Here is a 23,280-nt window from a genome sequence, read left to right as displayed (position 1 = left end):
TAGGTCACAATTTCTCTTTCCTTATAACTAGAAATAAATGTCTTTAACATTTTGACAGAACAAATACAATGCAGGAGTGTAGGTATATGTTCAGCCTAGAAATTACCCACCAAAACTTTAAAAAAAAACTTACTGAGAAAAATATTTGGGACATACTTAACTAGGTCCTGTTGAATACACTTAAATTGTTTCTCTTAAAAGTATGTATTTCTGATATTTTTGGAAATATGCACATTTCAAATGTATTTATTTTCCTATAAAGTCTGATACATTTCACCTCCACAGGAAAAATACATTCTAACCCCCTATCTAAGGAAACAAGAGTGGAAGGTGATTGTTTCAGGCTTTTTTACTCCCTTGAGTTATAAAAAGGGATCAGGAAGATATAACATGTAAAGCATGCCTCAGGTAGGGTCTGGAATAATACTGAACAGTTAGCTGAAGATTTTTTAAAGTCCATGGCCAGTATCAGATACTCAAAGTGAAATTAAATAGAGGATATTTTACTGTCCTTGATCCTATAAAATACATTTAGCATGTAGTATTTGCCAGGCACTCTGCTAGGCTCTGTCATTTAAATGGCTCATTTAACCCTCACAACACACTGTGAATAATATTATTAGCTCCAACTTATAAGAACAGCAAAGCGATTCTTCAAGATGAAATGAGAAACTTGACCTGTCTCACACAGTAATGGTTCAAGCCTTCAGCTCAAGCCTCCTGTTACGAAAGCCAGTGCTTGCTTTCTCTCAGAATTGATTGACTAGGGAAAAATCTAATAGCTCTAGGGTTGATACAAACCCACGGCATACCTACAGAGTGGAAGAAGATATTTCCAATAAATGTATCTAATAAAGCACTCATATCACGAATATATAAAGAACTGTTACAAATCAATATGACAAAGAATAAACAATCCAATTGAAGAATGGATGAAAGATTTGAATACGCACTTTATAAAAGGGAATGGCCAAATGGCTATTAAAGCATATGTAGAAGCATTCATTCATTAGTTATCACAGAATGCAAATTATAACTACAATGAAATATAATCCTACATGTACCAGAGCAGCCAACAGAAAAAAGCCTACATGGGGGAGGGTACACAGCAGTGTCTAACACTGCTGGCAGCAGTTCAAATTATATAACCCCTGTGGAAAACTGTTTGGCAGTAGCTACTAAAAGTGAATATGTGTATGCCCTATGACCCAGCAATTCCACCCCGTGGTATAGAACCAAGAGAAATGTATACATGTGTGTACCAAAAGTTATGTTCAAGTACGCTCACAGCAGCACTGTTTGTAACAGCCAAAAACTGAAAACTTCTAAAGGCCCAGAAATTTTGGTCCATACTAATAAACAGTGTGAGTTACTAATAATTATTCATGCATATATTAACTAGAACGTATCTTTAGTTGATTTATCCTGAATAATTGATCTGCCTCCAATTTATTCTCAAATGATATAAAATTCATTTCTCTAAAATGGAGGTTTATTGTGTCTAAACTTTAGTATTTGTGTGTGTATATATCTATATATAATACCTACCCACAAATACATGTATATATGCAATCAAACATATGTATGTACACACACAATGGAACAAGAAAAAAATATTTCAATTTTGTGCAACAAAATTTTATTCAAAAAATTAATCGAAACCCTAACATTTTCTATAATAAAGATTTTTTAATCACAATGTTTTTAAATAACAGGGGCTAGTGATGATATTTTAAAATAAGAGAACAGTTGTTTCAGGTTGGAATTTTTATAGTTAATATGCAGGCTGAAAAAATCTTTTTAGAAATTCCTTTTCTTGTTGGTGCCACTAAGTAATGGAAGAAAATGTTTTCTGTAATTTTTTTTTTGAAGTGAAAAGAACAGTTTGATTATTTGCCCTTTGAAATCTAGAGAAGGTTTGCATAGAACAGGTATTTATCATACCATGATAATGTAACTCAAACCAAAATGCTTGCTACTTATTGGTAAAAGTTGTTTCCATAATTATGTAGTATGTGGACTAGTTTACCTATATCCTTATTTCCCCAAATTTAGTTACTTTAAGCTTGAGTGGGGTGTCAGGGAAGGTCGTCCACAGTTCCAAATAGTAAACAAGTAGCAAAACACATTGCCTTCCATCTATCCCAATGAGCATCAGACATAAGTATTTCAATGCTACTTTCGAGTAACCAAAAGTCTAACAATTGCAAATACATTATTATTCTTAATTAATGACACTAGTCTGGGTCTGTGGGGTAGTGTAGCAGAAGGAATGTTGACCTAAAAGTCAGAAGCCTGATTTCTATTTCTAGACTCAGTTTCCTTACCTAAGGCTTAAGGGACCTGGAAGATGCCAGGTCTCCCCAGCAGTATAATCCTATTCTGCCAATTCAGCATCAGTCAGACAGGTCAAGTCCTAGACTCTCTTGAGTCTTTCAGCTGGGTAGGTCTAGAAGCTCTAAGATCTACTTACCTAACTCAGTGGATTAACCTTTCGTGCATCAAACACACGTGATGCTGTGACCTATATAGCTGCTGACCCACTGCCACTCACAGCTTACTACACACCTGGTGACCTGCTATTCACCAGGTAGGTGAGTTTCCTCTTAGTTGTGCTTGCTCCCAAGCCTATTTATGCAAGTTTTATACATAATTGTAATTCTGTCATTGAATCAGATAGTACATAAGCAGATAATGTAAGTGTTTAAAGAAAATAACTATTTCCATGACTAAGCTGAACAATCTGGAGAGAATTGGTGAAAGTCTCAATAAAAACTGCTTTTGAATTAAGTGTGTCAACCCAACTGTAAAATAATTTTTAAAATCTAAAAACATTCTGCTCTCAGCGTCGTATCTATATTTAGATTCCTACAACGTTTAGAGACTGAAACGTGATCTGTAGTTGATGTATTAGGATATGCTAATACGTAAACATGGTAGAATGCAAAGCAGAACTGTAATCAAAGAAAAGGCATTTGCAAGCATCAGAAGACTGGGGAAACAATGTTATTATTTGTATTAAGTTAAAATAAAAGTTGAAGGTGTGTGTTGGAGGTCAGATACGCTGGAAATAGACTGAGACAGATTTCCATGCAGGGAGTTTATTAGGACTCACTTGAGGGAACTACAGTAAAGCAGTGAGGGCAGAACAAGACTGCAGTGGAAGAAGTCAAAATGGAATGCAGCTGCAACGGAAGTCTCAGAGTTGCCCCAATGTGGGGGGTGGGGTGGGGTGCAGGCTATGTACACTCCCCTCCCTTGTACATTCTCCAGCTATTGGATGAGGACTGTCCCCTGGGGAAGAGGTGTAACCCGGGTAAGGCAGCTTCTTCTTCCTTGGGTTGAGGGTAAATGTTGGGGAGGGACTTCACTGTGAGCCACTCACAGACTATGCTTCCTAAAGGTAGGGAAAAGAGCATTTCAATCCCAAAGCAGGGGCTCATCAATACACAACTAAAAGGATATTTGAGAAGAGCTTAAATACGAATAAAATGGACCCAATGAGATGTACAATGAAAACCTTAAATTGTGTTCATGGAAACATTTCTGAGCATTCTTTAATTAGGGAGCAACTCTAGTGAACTTTTAATTACTTCTAATAATATCATTCTGTGTAAATCAGTGGTTTTTAACATGGGACAATCTTGTCCTGACCCAGGAAACATGTGACAATGTCTGAGGACACATGTGGTTGTCACAGCTGGAAGTGATGTGCTGCTGGCTTCTAGGTAGAGGCCAGGATGCAGCTAAACATCCTACGATGCACATGACAGCACTCACAGCAAAGAACTGGCCCAAAATGTCAACAGTGGCAAACGCTGGTCTAAATCAGCACTTTGGTTAGTAGCTGTAGATAGCAAATATGCAAGTCTTAGATGTCTTTGGAATTTCAACTGGTTGGTTACAAAGCCCTGGTATTTCTTTTGGCTTAGTTGCACTCTGACAATATTACTGGGACGATGAGGGTGCTGTGAACCAAGGAAATTAGGGAACCTCTGCCCTGAAGGATGGCAGAGGTACCAGACTGGAAGAAACTGTCTAAAACCCATATTGGCCTGTTTCAGAATTTATCTGTTATAGCAGCTAATGTATAGCATTAATGTTTAGCATTAATAATACAGTGAGGTAAATTAATTCATACGAGTTGAAGTTCTGTTCAAATGCAACCCTTGGGTTGAAGCTGTGATTATAGATGGCGTGCTGAGAATCTGTTCTGCGTTGGTAGGCAGACTCCCCAGCGATGTGACATCAAGTCCAACTCTGTCTCTCATTAGCTATGTAATCTATACATGTCACTGTGCACTACTGGGCATTGTTTAAATATCCGTACAATTGGAATATTAGTCCATCTCTAGTGTCTCTTCCAACCCTAATGTCCTACACATCAACTCTATCTGCTCCCTGCTTCCCAAAGTCTCCCATATGACCTCTTCCCAGTCTGGTTCCCATTTCTTCCTTTTCACTGCTTCACAAGAGTCAGTTTGCTTTTCTTTTCCTTGAAGCTGGTACATCTATTGCGTTTCTTGAGTTCCTGCTCATCCACACTAGGTTTGGAGTGGGAAGCAGTCCCTGCTGCTCCCCTTCCATGTGATCCAGGAAAAGAAATGTGCGTTTTGAAATATTTATCACTAATAACACTTGAATTCAGATCAGGAATAACAAAAGCAATAAACATTCTATCACAATATTCTCAGGTAGCGTATGAGAAATTTTAAAACAATGTTATTCATTACTCTGCCATAAATCTCGTTCCCTAGTGGTAGTTCCTCACTGTAGCCCCAGGGAAGGGAAGAGTGAGAAAGGAGATGCCACATCTGGGGAAGAGAAAATATGATGTAGGAAACCCTTGGAAGAAAGGAATCTGAAAGAGGAAGCCCATTCCTTCTTCTGGCCACTATTGAAGTGTAGGGGAGAAGGGTCAGGAGGAGGAGGCACAGATGAAGAGATTTGTGTGTTTTGACCTTCCCTCTCTGGACCAAAGTCTGGGAAGAGGGAAGAGTACTGGATAGGTTAAGGGGCAAAACAGAAGTAGGAGAGGCTTTGGCTCGACCTCCCAAATGGGGTCCTGAAAGGAGAGTGCCCTGTAGACTGACATCGTTCCCTGGGTGGCCATAGCAGAGTTCTATCGGTGGAGTGGAAAGGGTGGGCAGGGCAGGACCCCAGAACCTCCTGTGGTGCTCAGGTGTCCTGGAAGGGATCTAAAGCTTCCTGTGTGCTCTCTCAAGCAAAGCAGAAAGGAGTTTAAAGGACTAGTCTTCCAGATGTCATTGTGGCAAGATCTTGAAACCTCAGCCTGCTGAGAAGGGTCAAAGTCAGACCTCAAAGCTGAGGTGGGGCTTAGCCAGTAAGGCTGAAGCCCCAGCTTTGATCCCTAAAGAACAAAGGAGTTTCCTAGTCACAGACGTCAGCATCAAACAAAGGCCATCTCTGCAGAGGCCAGAAAACTCAGAGGATATTGTAAGAGGAAGCCCCTCTTCCCTACCACTGGGAAGTTTTCTGAGCCTCCCTTTCCTAGTCAGATACCCACTTGGAAAGATGTAGAGGGAGAAAGAGAAAATCTTAAAGACTGAGGTATATTTTGTTTGTTTATTTTTAATGAGATACTTAGGAAGATTCTTTAAATTAACAAATCAAATTGGGTTTACTGGATTTGACCAAATATTTTTTCTTCATTACTCTATTACTACCTCCATGAAGAAGATTAACTCAATTATAAAAATGTGAAAATGAACTCAATTATGCATATGTGAATGTAGCACACCAAAGTTTGATTCTTCTGCTGTTATATCAGCCAGATATCATGTTAGGTACTTGGATTAGGGTCCTTAGTTTCATCAGTGAAAGCACAATATCCTTTCAATCTCTTCCTTGCAGTCAAGCCTCCTCTTTTCCCATCCTCCAATTTCTGCACTGTATCACACAGGAACCATCTTCTGTGGAGGTTCTTTTCTCTAGCCAGATATTTCCCCAACTTCCCTGATGATACCAAAAAAAAAAAAAAAAATCATCCAAGGTGCTTGTCAAAACTAAGGCTTCCTCAGCCTGTTACTGAGAGATTCCACTTCGATGAACGTAAGGTGGGGCTACTTTTAACAAGTACCCCAAGTGACTCTTACCACCAGGATAATTTGAGAAAACCTTATTCTGTCATAGATTGCAGTCTGCCCAGTCAGCCACATTTCAGTAAAATGACATCCCCATTTACTCTGATGCACAGGCCAGTTTTAGGTCTTCATTCTGCATCTTCTCTCAACCCCTGTATACAAATTTATTACCCATGATATTGTTATCAAACTAAGTCTCAGATAAATCCATCCACTTCTCTCCATCTTCTCTAATAACCACTGTCCTCTTCTAGCCAAAACTTTTACAACTCTTTACAATGTTTCTGCTTCCACTCTTCCTTGTTTTCACTTTATTCTACACTCAGTGGCCAGAATCATCTTCTTAAAATATAAATCAGATCTGATCAAGATCATGTTGTGTCAGGAAAAGGGAGTGTGAGAGATCATGTCCCAGGTCTCAGCAAGACCCTGAGATGTGCCCTGCCAAGTGAGGGTCCCGGGCTTCGTCAGAAAAGAATTCGAGGGTGAGCCACAGTAAAGTGAAAACAAGTTTATTTAGAGAGATACACATTCCATAGACAGAATGTGGTCTGTCTCAGTAGGGCAAGTGGCCCCGGAGTGTGGGGGTGGTAAGTGTTTATGGACTAGGTAATTCCATATTGCTAGTAAGTGGGAGGAATATTCTAACTATTTGGGGGAAGGGGTGGGGATTTCCAGGAATTGAGCCACTGCCCACTTTTGGGCCTTTTATGGTCATCCTTGGAATTGACATGGCGCCTGTGGGTGTGTCATCTAGCAGCTGATGTGTTACAATGAGCCAGAATGAGGCTCAAGGTCGATTGGAAGTCAAATCTTCCACCACCTTGGGCCTAGTAGGTTCTATCTAGTTTTTGTCATATCACCAACAGCTATGTCATTCTGCCCCCTTCCCGCCCGTCTCAATGTCACACTTCTGATTAAACCTTTAAGGGATTATACTTGGGATCAAAGTTGAACTTTTCTCATAGCTCACAGATCTTGCATGTTCTGGCCTTGGCAACCTCAGCGCCTTCACTCAAGGCCTTTCTTTTACCTGCTCATGATCCCATCCACACTGGTTTCCTTTGAAGTTTACAAACACAACAGGCTCTTACCTGCCTCATGGACTTTGTACAGACTCACTTTTCTGTATGAACATTCTTTATCCATCTTTGGATGACAAAGTCTTTCTCATTCTTCAGTTCTCAACTTAAATTTCACTTCCTCAGGGAAGGCTTCCTAGACCACCCTTTTAAAGTGGAATTGTCCCTTCTTAATCTCCAGCCATTGTTCCTGTCCCCTGTATCATCTTTCACAAGTTATAAATATTTCATGCTACTTGTTTAGTCTTGAATGGATTCATCTATCTATGTTTAGCTTTCCAACTAAAATGGGAGCTCCAAGAATGTAAGATGTGTATCTTCTGTGTATAACATAGCACACAGCACTCAGTATAATATCTGTGGCATGAATTAATAAATAAAAGTGTGAATTATTAGACCTTTGAGCTGCCTTTAGTTTGTGTGAAACAAAAATCCCTTCTCAGGGTTCCCTCTGGAAAACTAAACTTTTGGAATTTCCTCACAGATATGACAAGAAAAAAAAGTATAGCAATACCAAATCTCCAAAATAATTTTCTAAAATTAGAATAAAGAGGAGGTAGGCAGAGAAAAAGGGAATCTGGGCAACTTTCTAGAAGAGCAATACTCTGGTTCCTGATAACAACTTGCAAGATAACCCATATTCTTCTCTTAAATTCTAATCACCACCATGTATGAATCATGTGTCTAGGCTTATGTGATAACAGCTAAGTTAAAACAAACAAATTAGAACATAGACAGCTGAGGCAGAAGCAGAAAATTGGTAGACTTTTCCCAATAGTGCTATCCATTTTTTCTGTTCTTGGGAGAAACACCATAAAAGGAAAACTTTAATGTTTGTATTAGTTAGGGCTCTCCGGAGAAAAAGAACCAATAGGATATATATACAGATATGTATAAGAGGATACAGTTACGTATGGGAGGATATCTATTATAGCAATTGGAACATGTGATTATAGAGACTGAGAAATTCTACCATCTGCCTTATGCAACTTAGAAAACCAGGAAAGCTGGTAATGTAATTTAGTCCAAGTCTGAGCCCTGAAAACTAGGGGCAGGGGGAGGCGGGGGTTGATGATGTAAATCCTGTTTTGAGTCTGAAAGCCTAAAAACCAGGAACACTGATCTCTAAGGGCAGGAGAAGATGGCTATCGAAGCTTAAGCGGAGAGAACAAACTTGCCCTTCCTCCACTTTTTTCTTATTCAGACCCTGGACAGACTGAGCGATGCCTGCCCACATTGGGGTTGGTAATCTCCTTTACTGAGTCTACCAATTCAAATGCTAATATCTTCCAGAGACAACCTCATAAACATGCCCAGAAATAATGTTTGAGGAGCGGAACAATCTGGGCATCCTTTAACCCAGTCAAGTTGACACATAAAATTAACCATCACAATACTCTTATCTATGTATCAATTTTACAGTAAGCTGCTTCCTTGGGCATTTTGAAAAGTCATCTCTCCTCCTCCTCTTAGGTATACTGGACATCACTCTGAGGTGTTTGCGAATATGATCTCTGTTCTCTGACTTGGTTCCTCTTGTTTCTGAGCATATATCACAGTTGGCTTTCTCAGTTCCATGAGATTTTTTTTCTTTTTTGAATGCTGTTTAACTTCATTATTATAGAACTTCTTACTAAGTTTTTGTGGCTTTGTCTCTTTCATGCTTCTTAAAATTAAGTTGTTTAGTTCCATCTTACATCCAATCTGAAAGCTCAAGAAACTTATTTCTAAGAAGTTCTTGGACTTTTTGCAATGCTTGGACCATACAAAGTCTATCATTTCATGCACTTAAAGGGTTATATTCAAGAGGATTATTACATCCTCTCAATATCAAAAGATAATTGGGAAATGTCTTCATTTCCATTTCTTGAATGTGTATTTTCTTTTTCTGATAATGAAGAATTCTGAAATACTATCACAACAATTGCTGGTTGATGGCTATTTTATTTACAAATTCCTTCTTTGACACTATTGAGTATGCAATAACTCTTCAAAATGATCCTGTTTATTTACAGTTTGTTGTGAAGTGTTAAATCCTCCCTAACCTGACACCTCTGGGAGATACATTATTGCTCCAGCTCTACTGACTTTCAAAAATGATATTTAGGATGAGTTACTAATCTGCTCCTTCCAATTAAATATCTTCATCTACTGAAATTTCATTCACTCTAACTGCCAAAGTTGGGCATTCACTGCCTAAAATAGTCTTAAGAAGCTAGATAACATTGATATTGACATTTAAAAAGTGCTCATGTCAATAGCTTTTACAGTTTCCAAATTTGGGAATTTAATTCATTTCATAGAATGTACATTTGAGAAAAATAAACATCTATTCCTCATTAAGAAATAGATGTTGGTCAATTAGGCTTACTTACTAGCTAAATTTTTCTACATATTTGTCCTCCAAGACCTGCAAGTCACAAGTGTGGGAAATGTCACTCATACCTTTATATATGCCAGAGTAAAATATTTTTAAATGTTTGGTGATTTTTTGACAATAGATACCAACATTTAAAAATTTTTGCTTTATTCTTTGTAATGAAAATTCCAAAGTGGAGTTTTAAAAACAGATTTTACTACAAGAATGTTTTTTCCCACTTAAAACAGTGAAAAAGCAGTAATAGCAAAGAAATTCAGGTAAATGAATTGTAATACATCCACGGTATGGAATTTTATTTAATCATTAAAAAGATGCTTTAAAATAATATGCAATAACATGGAAAAGTTTTAACAAAATATGCATTTATTCAGCACACAATATGTTCCAGACACTGTGCTAGGTGCTGGGACCTCAACAGTGACAAAGACACCATCACTGCCTTTGACTAAAAAAAAAAAAAAATGATGTTGGACCAAATCCAGTTTTTTCTTATTTTAGATGTATGCACACATTAAAAACAATGATGAACACAATACTTATTCTCTGATGACAGAACTGCAAAAACTTTTATTTTCTTCCTTTTGCTATATTTGCTAAAATAGTGATGTTTTCTTTTTACTAAAAGGAAACCATCTTGAAAACAATTTTCAGCAAAACGTTGCAAGGCCATAGATCCTGGCTCCCAGTATCACTTGAGAATATTAAAACTGTTCATGATATGTAAGTAGATGCCAAGATATCCATGAGGTCTAAGGTGTAATGAGACTAAAAATAAGAAAAGTGTTCATCTTCCTTCAGCCAGTCAACTCCCTTCACTGAAAACTTAACATCCAAAGCATCATGTCAAATGCTATCATCTACTTCATCGGTTATTTTCCCTTTTATAAAATGCTTTCAATATGAAGCAAAAATTGTGAGCTATTGCATGATCATAACTTAAGCTGAAGGGCACATGCCGACAGTAATTTTAATTATTATCTCCTAATGATGAATATACTTGCTCTCGCTCTACAAAATATTTGGCCACCAACCAAGGCGACTTCAGAGTGAGGTGATTTTTGCCTTACCCTCACCTGAATTTTATTAAAATCCATTAAAGTATCTTGTTAACTATACCTTCTAATTTATTGTGAGAGGTTTTTTTTTTTTCTCCCTTTAGTAAGCCCAAGGTGAATTCAAATGACTAAAATAATGTGAATTAAAGAGCTTGGATGTTTAGGAAAACCTAAGGGAGATTATATTCATTCTGTTGCACAGCACAGTATAATGAAGACAAGACTTTCTCCCCAGTGCTCAATTTGTGTGTTAAATGCTTTAATCATTTTGAGCATAAGGGCTTTCCTTCATTATACTGCAATGCTAAGAAGGTCTAAGGTTGGGTTCCTTATACAAAATGATAAGAGAAACCGGCATTTAGAAAATGATTTGTATTCAGATGTTTCCAAAATTTTTATATGCAACTTTGATGACTCTTGTCTGTTTATCGTGAGCTGCTTCTACCTGACAATTTAAATGAGGTCAAAGTTTTATGAACCAAATGATTGTGCTGGACTAAAATATCAGTACTTGATGTGTACGTTGGACTGCAGCTGGGAGGCTGTGGAAAATATACTTAGGCTGTAATGTTTCTATTTTTACGTTTTTATTCTGTTTGAATACATATTCTATTTGTATACATCCTAGGTGTATTTATGAAGTTTTCCCTTTAGTAAAGATTATTGTTGAAAGACTTTTCTTTCTGTTTAAATTCACTCTAGTTTTGGGGACACAGTGGCTTTAAAAACCTTGAAGTCATATTGAGTCTGGTTTTAATCCTAGCTACACGATTTTGGGCAAATTATTTAATCTGGAGCTAGTTTTCTCGTGGCTAAAAGGGGAAATAATGCCTATTTTACAGGGTTGCCCTTTGGAATAAATGAGCTGATGCACGAGGGGCCTGTTGCTTAATAAATGGTAGCTACTGACAGCATGACCTGTTGCTTAGTGGGGACTCACTAGAAATAAGGGCAGTGATAGTAGTATATATCCACTCTCAAGGATGACATTACAGCACTGAATCTGACCTTCTTCCTAAAACATTAAAAAAATACAATCTCAAGAGAGAAAATATAAACTTAGTTATCCCAGCCTCTGCTTGTTTTAGAGATAACAAATGATTTAGGGTGACCATTTCCTATAATACTGAATGCCAACCAATTATTAAAATGTTAGGGTCCATCCACCCTGCACCATCTCCTCACTCACCGGAACTCCCACTCTGCCCAGGGGTGGAGAAGTGAAGGATTAGCAAACACAAAACAGATTTTTTTTTTTAATTGAAGTATAGTCAGTTACATTGTGTCAATTTTTGGTATACAGCATAATGTCCCAGTCATGTATGTGTCTGTGTATATATATACACACACACATGTATTTGTTTTCATATTCCTTTTCATTAAAGGTTATTACAAGGTATTGAATATAGTTCACTGTGCTATAAAGAAATTTGCTTTTAATTTATTTTTATATATAGTGGTTAAACTTTGCAAATCTCAAACTCCCAAATTTATCCCTCCCCACCACCTTTAAACTGGCTACCATAAAATTGTTTATTATGTCTGCTAATCTGTTTCTGTTTTATAGATGAGCTCATTAGTGTCCTCTTTTTTTTTTTCCTTAAGATTCCACATATGAGTGATATAATATGGTATTTTTCTTTCTCTTTCTGGCTTACTTCACTTAGAATGACAATCTCCAGATCCACCCATGTTGCTGCAAATGGCACTATTTTATTCATTTTTATCGCTGAGTAGTATTGCATTGTAAATATACAACCTTTTTTTTCATTTTTCAGTTTTATTAGGTAGAATTGTTACAGTTTGACTGCACATATACAATATACTGCATGTAAATACATATACAATATACTGCACTTTTTTTTAGTTTACATATATGTACTAATCATTGTTTCTAAGAACAATTTATAGAGTTTTAGCTTTTTAAACTTACATAGTTATCAAAGGAATAAAGCCAACCACAAAATAAGAATCAACAGAATGCAGTAAATCCAATCATAAAGGACAGTCAAATGTGCTTACACATTTTCAAGAAATCAGTCATCTAAGTTGTAAGTAGTTCATTTGTGTCTTTTTTTTTTTTTTTTTTTTTTTTGTAAGCACAACTTCTTTATCCAGTCATCTGTCAACAGGCATTTAGATTACTTCCACATCTTGGCTATTGTATATCGTGCTGTTATGAACACTGGGGTGAATATATCTTTTCGAATTAGAGTTCCCTCTGGATATATGCCCAGGAGTGGGATTGCTGGGTCATAGGGTAAGTCAATTTTCAGTTTTTGAGCAATCTCCATACTGTTTTCCATAATGGCTGCACCAAACTACACTGCCAGCAGCAGTGTAGGAGGGCTCCCTTTTCTGCACACCCTCTCTAGCACTTATCGTTCATGGACTTTTTAATGATGCCCATTCTGACTGGTGTGAAGTGATACCTCATTATACTTTTGATTTGCATTTCTCTGATAATTAGTGATATTGAGCATTTTTCATGTGCCTATTGGCCATTTATATGTCTTCATTCAAGAATTGCCTGTTTAGGTCTTCTGCCCATTTTTGGATTGAATTTTTTTTTGTTGTTATTAAGTTGTATGAGCTGTTTGTATAATCTGGGTATTAAACCTTTGTCAGTTGCATCATTTGCAAATATTTTCTCCCATTCCATAGGTTGTCTTTTTGTTTTACTTATGGTTTCCTTTGCTGTGCAAAACTTTTAAGTTTAATTGGGTCCCATTTGTTTATTTTTACTTTTATGTCTATTGCCTGGGTAGACTGCCCTAGGAGAACACTACTAAGATTTATGCCAGAGAATGTTTCGCCTATGTTTTCTTCTAGGAGGTTTATCGTGTCTTGCCTTATATTTGTCTTTAAGCCATTTTGAGTTTATTTTTGTATATGGTGTGAGGGAGTGTTCTAGTTCACTGATTTACATGTGGCTGTCCAGTTTTCCCAACATCACTTGCTGAAGAGACTGTCTTTTCTCCATTGTATATTCTTTCCTCCTTTGTTGAAGATTGATTGACTGTAGGTGTGTGGGTTTATTTCTGGGCTCTCTTTTCTGTTCCATTGATCCATATGTCTGTTTTTATGCCAATACCACACTGTTTTGATTACTGTAGCTCTGTAGTATTATCTGAAGTCTGGAAGGGTTATTCCTCCAGCTTCATTCTTTTTATTTTTTTTCAGTGTTGCTTTGGCAACTCTGGGTCTTTTGGAATTCCATATAAATTTTAGGATTGTTTTTTCTAGTTCTGTGAAAAAATATCCTGGGTAATTTGACAGGGATCGCTTTAAATCTGTAGATTGCCTTGGGCAGTATGGCCATTTTAACAATATTGGTTATTCCAATCCAAGAGCATGGGATATTTTTCCATTTATTTAGGTCATCTTTAATTTCCTTAATCAATGTTTTGTAGTTCTCCATGTATAAGTCTTTCACTTCCTTGGTCAGATTTATTCCTAAGTATTGTTTTGAATGTGATTTTAAAAGGAATTCTTTACTTTCTTGTCCTGCTATTCTATTGTTAGTGTAAAGAAATGCAACTGATTTCTGTACATTAATCTTGTATCCTGCTACCTTCCTGAATTCTTTCATCAGCTCTAGTAGTTTTTATGGAGCTTTAAAAATTTTATATATATCATGTCCTCCACATACAGTGAATTTTACCTCTTCTCTTACAATTTGGACCCCCTTTCTTTTTCTTGACTGACTGCTGTGGCTAGGACTTCCAAAACTATGTTGAACAGAAGTGGTGAGAGTGGACATCCTTGTCTTGTTCCAGATTCTAGTGGGAATGATTTCAGTTTTTCACTGTTAAGTATTATGCTGGCTGTGGGTTTGTCATAAATAGCTTTTATTATGTTGAGATATGTTCTCTCTATATCCACTTTGGTAAGAGTTTTTATAAAACAGAACTTTTTGATCTCTTCTAGTGATGAACATGTATGCTTTGAAATAAGAAAAAAGTTATTAAACATAAAAAATAAATAATCATGAGAATAAAAATAAAACTAGAATGGGGAGAGGCTCAGAGCTCCAGTCATGTAAGCTCTTTTCCAAGCAAAGAATTAAATACTAAATTTAATTTAATGGAATACTCAGCACAAGTCATTCATCTTTGCTGTACTCACTTCCTTACTTAGATTATCTTAGTTGACCTTCACCGTAACTATGGATTAGTGGTTATTATTATACCCATGCTACAGATGGGAAAACAGAATTTGAGAGGTTAAGTACATACCTAAGTCATTGTGTGAGTTGAGGTTTGAAAGTGGGCAGTGTCATTGCAGAGCCCATTTCCTCCTCATGGACCCCAGCTGTCTGGACTTAGCCAACACATTAGGGAAGAAGTATTCAAATGAATAAACTTTCTGAATACCACATCCAGAGCAGCACAAAAGATCTCATGCTTTTCTCATCCCCTCTCACCCGTAAGGATGAAAATCCTAATGTAAAGCCCTGTCAAGGGCTGTCTCAGGACCTGGAATCAGTAGTACCTGCAAATCAAGGTACTCAGTATTGATTACTTACTCGGAATAGCCTGTCATCCAAGTGCTTTACTGTCTTAGGTCCTTAATTCCTCACAACAAATGTATGAGACAGGAATTGTTATTATTATTATAATTATCCTCATTGGAGGAAACTAAGATTTAGAAAGATTAAGTCACTTGTCCAAGGTCATATATACTTAGCGGCAGAATGGAGCTGACTCTCAAATCCAGACCATTCATGCCTGAGTCCATGCCTGAGTCCATGCTTCAGACAGCACTTTCTACAAATACAAAGTATCTACAAATATTGGAGATACTTAAGAGCAGAATGGTGCTTTTCATCTTTGTATCCACAGCCCCTAGAACAGAGCCTGACAAAGAGTTGGCATCAACAATAATCAGAAACACTTAAAAATTTTCTACTTTGGGCCAGGCACTCCAAGGGCTTTAAAATTATACATCGATTCATGTAATCCTTGCAGTAACTCTATGAGGAAGATATTATTATTATCTCTATTTTTTTCAGATGAGAAAACTGATAAATGAAGGAAGGGATGGAGGGAGGAGGAGGGAAGAAAAGAATATTTCAGAAGACAGACTGGTCTCTCTGAACATATTGCTTATGTGACCTTGCTCATGTCTGAAGCCCAAATATGGACCAAGAGTACCCAGTGCTTGAGCTTTACCTGGTGCAGAGATAATGAATTATTTTTGGATGATTCAGAGTTTATATCCCCAGTGCATCATTAGCCACTGTTGAGATTTAAAATGTCACTAAAACTCAATGGCTTCTCTGTGCATACAGACACAGCTGTGCCCGTCTGTGACTTCTGAGGTTGTTCATATGATGCGTTGCAAAATAATTACTCTAGGTAAAGTCTCAACAAAACTATCATCTGAATGTCATTTCTGAAAAAGGACCAAGTTGGCATCTATAATCACGCAAGGGGCTACACTGTAGAGACGACAGGACTGGAGGCAAGAGCAGGGGCAACCAAGGAGCAGAATCTAGCCAGGCGTGCACTTGGGATCCTAGCAGGTCAGGGGAACGTGTGAAAAGAGATCTAGGTACAGAGTGGACTAAAGAGCTGGCCCAGCAGACCATGGCCCTCCCATCATAGAGCTACTGTTTAGAGTCTGATCTGCTGTCCCCAGGAGTCTTAGAGAAACTGGAAGGCAAAGTGGGATGTTGGCCACAACAAGGGGCAGGAACCCAGCTATTAAATCTGGAGCATAAATTTGGTGTCAGTCCTTTAAATTAATGCACTAGGTGAGGTTCCTTAAATTCTCAGTGTAAAATTAGTCTCAGAAGCTAGTTAAGGGCTGGGCTTTGGATGTGTCTGCTTACTTTGGGTCCGTCATCTCACTTACGTCTCATGGCTTTTCCATTGATGCTCACGGACTTCCCAGTCAACACATGGAATTATCTGCAAATGATCAGGCGGTCTCCACTTTCTCAGTAATGATGACTTCCTCTTCTTTGCACTGGGTAGGACTTTGAGAACAGTACAGGCCCATATTCCCTCTTCCAAAACTCTTGGGGCAACATATGTTTTGGAACTCAGAGTTTTTCCAGTTTTAAAAAGGTGGTAATGCATTTTCCCAAAGCAAGGTAGAAGGCAGTGCTCCTCAACCAAACACAGTAATCAACCAAACACAGTAATGTTTCTTAGAGAAAAAAAAAATAATGAATGTTCTAGGGATGAATAAAGGCTGTATACAGCACCTCATGTAAGGTCAGGGAAGGTTTTGCTGCCAAATGAGTTATTAGAAAAACAACCACTTCCGGTTTTCAGAGCTTGGGGATTTCTTAATTGCAGATTAGGGGCTGTGAACATGAAGTCAAAAACAGTGGCTATAATGGGAATCATTTTGGAAAAGGGACAAAAATGGATGAGACTGGAGATAGTTTTTATGTGGAGGAGGGAACTGCTTTAAGAGAATGAATTTGGAAGGGCAAGAGAGAAAAGAAGCCTGAGGAACTGTTCCCCAAAGCAGCAGGAGCACAGTGACCCCAGAGCTCCAGCATTTTAGACAAATCAGGAGGAGGAGTAAGATTATGATAATGCAATGAGTTTGATTTTGGACATACTGAACTTGAGGTTAATAAAACAATTAGATGTGTATATCCAGCAGGCACTTGCTCAGGAGAGAAGTTGCCTGTGAAATTTTAAGGACGCTGGTGAGTGGAAGGTGGGCAGGAAAGGGGATGGGCAAGACGAGGGGAGATGGAGAAGGAGTGATCGTGAGTACATCATTGAGCTGGAGAGAATAATGGGCTGGGAGTTATTAAGGGATTTCTACTGAACAGGTTCCCCAGAAGGAATTTTTACAATAGTGCTGAAAGGTGGAACTCAGAGGAACCGGAGCTATTTTATGAGAAAGTCTACTTGCTCAAGGAGCACTTCCTTCTCTGCAGTGACCCCATAAATCAGTGAGGTCAAGTGTCTGTTCACTCTCTGCAGTTAGGCGGAGTAACTGAAGCCTGTTTCCTGGTTTCCAGACTCTTCTGAGTCTGCCGTGACTCCTCAGACATGTGCTTTATCGAATGCTGTCATGGAAACCGTCAATCCATGTTGTATATGGTGTGGCCAAAATGACTGCCTTCTGCAAATATTTACTCTTTTTTTCTACTCAATATTGTTTGCATACCCAAATGAATTAATTCCACAAAAGTTTGTTAAACAGCTACAAATGCAGGTCATCGGCCAGGTATTTTCACTGATGCAAAGATGGTAAAGCCATGATCTAGCCCTCAGGAGCTTACACCCAGGATGGAAACCAGACAAGTGTGGTAAGAGCTGGAGTAGGCTGTATCTCGGGGTGCTCTGGTTCTAAGAATTAAAGGCCTAGGGGTACATCTAAAAATAGGACTTTCTGCTTGTCTAAAATGCTGGAGCTCTGGGGTCACTGTGCTCCTGCTGCTTTGGGGAACAGTTCCTCAGGCTTCTTTTCTCTCTTGCCCTTCCAAATTCATTCTCTTAAAGCAGTTCCCTCCTCCACATAAAAACTATCTCCAGTCTCATCCATTTTTGTCCCTTTTCCAAAATGATTCCCATTATAGCCACTGTTTCTGACTTCATGTTCACAGCCCCTTATCTGCATTTAAGAAATCCCCAAGCTCTGAAAACCGGAAGTGGTTGTTTTTCTAATAACTCATTTGGCAGCAAAACCTTCCCTGACCTTACGTGAGGTGCTGTATACAGCTTTTATTCATCCCTAGAACATTCATTATTTTATTTCTCGAAGAAACACTACTGTGTTTGGTTGAGGAGCTCTGCCTTCTACCTTGCTTTGGGAAAGTGTATCACCACCCTTGTAAAACTTGAAAATTGTTGCTGAACTGCTTTGCCATTCTTCCAGTGACAAATCTGAAAATAATCATATCTCCAAAGAAAATCAGATTCTAAATTCCTCTTCATTTTCACTTACATTCTCCCCACCTCCCACCCAGACTATCTGAATAGTTTTTGCACGGATCTTCTCCAATGCATCTATCACATCAACAGCAATCTTAATCAGTTAGGAATTGCATTCAGCTGTGAGTAACAGACTTCTGAAAAATAGAGGCTTAAACAAAATTAGGGTGTATTTTTCTCTCTATTTGATTCAGGTTCCTTCTAGCTTTGTACTCTACCACCTTTACGGAGTGCTGCTTCTCCTCCAACTTGAAAGATAGGTGCTGGAATTCAAACCATCTTGTTCATCCCTGGGACAGAGGAACAATCTAAAGGAAAAGGGGCATGCCATCTGAATCAGCAGGAGCATTCCTAGAAACTCCCCAAAGAACTTCGGCTTAGAATGCAGTCTCATGGCCTCCTCAGCTACAGGGGAGGCTGAGAATTAAAGCTTTTTAGCTGGCATTCATCATTCCTCTTAAAACTGAGACAGAGGTAGTAAGAAGGATGAGGAGAGTGTTAAATAGGCAAAACCGAACCACCATTAGGATTTCTAAAATCAATTTGTGATAAGAAGAAAACGTTCATTATAGCCTCACTGCCTGCGAAGTTAAATCTAAAACTGTAGAAAACTGTTCGAGGTTTTCCATGATCTACCCCCAACCAATCTCACCAGCCCTTCTGTTCCTCAGAGTAGTAGTTCTCGGATTTTAAGGTACATGTAAATCATGTGGGGATCTTGTTAAAATGCAGAACCTATAGCAGTAGGACCTGGGAAGAGGTCTGAGTTTCTAACAAAGTCCCAGGTGATGATGATACTGCTGGTCCCTGAAGCATCGGGTTCTAGAGCAGCAATTCTCAACGAGGGGCCGTATTGCCCCCGAGGAGACATTTGGTGCAAAGCCTGGAGAAATCTGCTTGTCATGAGGGGTGAGGGGAATAGGGAAGTTGGAGGGGTACTGGCCTCTAGGAAGTAGAGCTCAGGGATGCTGTTAATTACCCTACCATGCCCAGGGTAGTACCCTGCATCAGAGCTTTGTGTGCTCCAAACTGTCAACCCTGCTGAGATTGAGAGGCCCTGTTCAAGAGGTAGCCTGTGCTCCAGAAGGTGGGGTTGTATATGTGCCCAGCATTTTCCTATCTTTATCACTATGTTTTCCCTAGTTAGTTCTTATCCTCACTGTAGTCAGCTCTATCAGTTGACTTCTCATTCATGTATCAAGGCCCTGTTGATCACCGCACTTCGTGAATGCCCTCTAGCTCCCCTGACTGTGGGTTATCCTCTGAGCTGCCTTTTATGAACTTGCTATAGACTGTAAGGCTTATGTCCCCAAAATTCAGATATTAAAGCCTAATCTCCAGCGTGGTGGTATTTAGAGTTGGGGCCTTCGGGAGCAATTTGGTCACAAGGGCTCAAGTGAATAGGACTGGTGCCCTTACAAAAGAGACCAGCGCTCACTCACCCCTTTTGCCACGTGAGACGTGTCAGAGGACAGCTGTCTGTGAAGCAGGAAGCCGGCTCTCATCAGACACCAAATCTCCTAGTGCCTTGATCTGGACTTGCCAGCCTCCAGTACTGTAAGAAATACATGTCTGTTACTTATAAGCCACCATAAGGGACTAACCTAGTACTTCTCTGTCAAACACACCCTGCCTCCATTTATGTTACATAATCTTCTCACCAGAAATAGATTATAAGTCATTCCAGGTGGATACCATACTCTTATTACCTTGGTAAACATCCATGGCTGCTAACAGCATAGTGCCCTAGACACTATTGAATGGGCTCCCTTTTTAATTTTTATATAGTACACAGGTCTTTAAAATAATTAAAATGTATATGTGTATGATATATGGTATAATTACATATTATATACAATATATATAATTATGATATAAATTATGTATTGTATATATATGTTACATGTATTACATAAATATAAACTATACATTTTATAAATATACATAATTACACATATTAATATAAATTATATAATTATGTATCATATATATTATATATAAATATATTCTGTTATATATAAATATATATAAAGGCCTTTAAGAAGTTTCCCTAATGCAGTTAACTCACCATGGTTCTATCTTTCCTAGTCTCTTCCTTATAACCACCACCAGTGCAGATGGTAATACTTTCCAGTCCTCATAAAACCCAAATGTGATTCCCACAGACAGGTTTTAAAATGCAGAAGAAAAGAAAGCTAAACACCCCTCATTTAGAGCCACTCATTCCTGGTTTTCATTAAGCCTTCCCTGATTCTTTCAGACCAGAGTTCATAGACTAGAGCCTATTTACCTGGTGGACTGAGATTAAAATGAGTAATAGACCCTCCACACCATCAGTACAGTCCTAAATGCATTTTTCATTAAGTTGAACTCCCACTTGGGTCCTCTTTCTGAGGTTCAGACAGAGGTAAGAGAGGTATGTCTTGCTTGTTTACTGGCATTTAAACAAGGTTGCTCTTTTCTCACAAAGACAACAATTTTGTGCTTAAGATGATTTCTGGGAAGGTAGAAACATTGTGTTTATTTGACCATCTGTTAAGAGAGCACTGATTCACTGGAAGATACTTCTAACTGATTCACATTTCAAAACTTGAATAAAATATTTTAGGCAAAGATCAGATGGAGAGACCATTTTCCATTAAGAAAACACCCAAAGACACACATACATACATGCATCCTATCACACATTCACACACACATCCCCACACATTTACACCTACTCATACACCTGTAGTAGGCTGAAAGGACCTAAACCCTGCCACTTGTTATCTTATTTGGGAAAAAGGTCTTGACTAATGTTACTAAGGATCTTGAGATGGAGAGACCTTCCTGGACTGTCGAGATGGGCTCTCCTGACATCACTAGTGTCTTTATAAGAGAGAGCCAGGAGAGATCTCACACACACACAGGAGAAGTTCCACGTGAAGACAGAGGCACAGACGAGTTATGTGGCCACAGTCAAGAAATGCCCAGTCACCAGAGGCTGGAAGAGGCAAGGATCAGATTCTCCCTTAGAATCACCAGAGGGACTGCAGCCCTGCCACACCTGGATGTCAACCCAGTGATGCTGATTTCATACTTCAGACCTCCAGAACTGTGACAGAGTAAATTTCTGTTGCTTTAAGCCGCTCAGTTTGTGGTGTTTTGTTACAGCAGCCTCAGGAAACACCCATCAATATGTGTACATACATGCATACACTCTCATATGACACACTCATGTGCCCGTGCACACACATGGTGCACACATATACAACCATCACTCATGTATACAAACCTGAACATACACTCACACAGTTACAGATACATGCTAACATGTTAAGTTGGTTATCTCTAAAACACCTTCAATGAAGCCCAAAGCTTGAATCCTACCCTTGTCAAATAAACATAAGGAAAAAGATGTCAAAATATTAGTAACAATTGGAGAAGGAGACCATGAATTTTTCCCTATAGTCATACATACGATTAATAATAATAACTAACATTGCACAAAAGCCTGTTATGGTCTAAGCCACTACACTAATTGGTTTACAGGTATAATCACAACAATCACACACCTGAGAAAAAGAGGTGCAGAGAGGATAAATAACTTGTTAAAGGCTCAGAGTGATAGAGCTGAGATGGGAATCAATGTATTGGGATTCCAGAGACCACAATTTAACCAATAAGAAACTGTCATTTAAAATCTTATGTTTCTTTAATAAAAACCTATGTATTTAGTTACACATTTCAACACTGTCCCCTGCTACTCTATTTCAAGCCCTAGCACCTGTGCACATGTTGGAATCAAGTCTAATTGGGTCATTGTAACTGAAATCAGAGTTCCATCTGTTAATGGCCTTTTCTGCACCCTGCCATCCCCCTGTTCCCCTCCCCACCCATCCAGCATGAGGCCGTCTGCCACTGGAGACGTGACAGGCACTGTGCACACAAAGGCCTAAGCCCACCCCCACAGCATCACCGCTGGGCTTCCCAGGCACCTGAAATCCGTCTCCCTCCACTGGGTCAGCTGAAACCACACAGGTTCTTGGAGCTCTTTCTGGTGACTATGATTTTGGAAATACTGTTATCTTCTGTGTTGCATATACATGGGTCACAGGTGCCGATGCACAAATCAAAAACGTGTTATGCTAATACATTTATTTTAAGGCCTATGTAAGCAAACCAAGGTCAACGCTTGTACATGCCTCAAGGCTGCAAAAGCAAAACGCTAAAGACAACCAATCACAAGCAGCCAACGAGGCTTTCAGCTATAGCCAATCAATAATTGCCTTCCTTTTTCCCACCTTTTCTGTAAAAGCCTCTCCTGCCGCTCCTGTCCATGGAGCCAGCTTCCGGTTTGGTGCTTCCCTGTTCCAATCGATTTTTGTTCAATAAACTCTTAAAATTTTTAACATGCCTCAGTGCTAATCTTTTAACAGCATAAAGGGACTAGCCAAGACAAAGGCCAGACTCAAAGGATGTAAGTATTCTGGCTGAATCCAGGGCAGTTACAACAGTGGAGATAATGGAGGATTTATTCCTTGGATTTACTTTAATTTTTTAAAAACTAGAAATTCAAGAGGAATCTGGCCTCGCCCTGCACCTCCCTGTTCCTCCTGCCTCACCTTCTTTCATTTGCTGTGGGAAGGACGTTCAAGGGAAGGTGACAGTCCTAATCAGGGACAGGGTGAGGATGGCAGGAGCAAATGGAAATGTCACATTCAGACAGACCTTGGAGAAAAAAGGTAATTGCAGCTTCTCACAGGAGGATAT

This window comes from Camelus dromedarius, chromosome 13 (genome assembly GCF_036321535.1).
Source record: "Camelus dromedarius isolate mCamDro1 chromosome 13, mCamDro1.pat, whole genome shotgun sequence".
Taxonomy (NCBI): Eukaryota; Metazoa; Chordata; class Mammalia; order Artiodactyla; family Camelidae; genus Camelus; species Camelus dromedarius.
The sequence above is the reverse complement of the archived record's forward strand: the minus strand, read 5'-3'. Positions refer to the sequence as shown.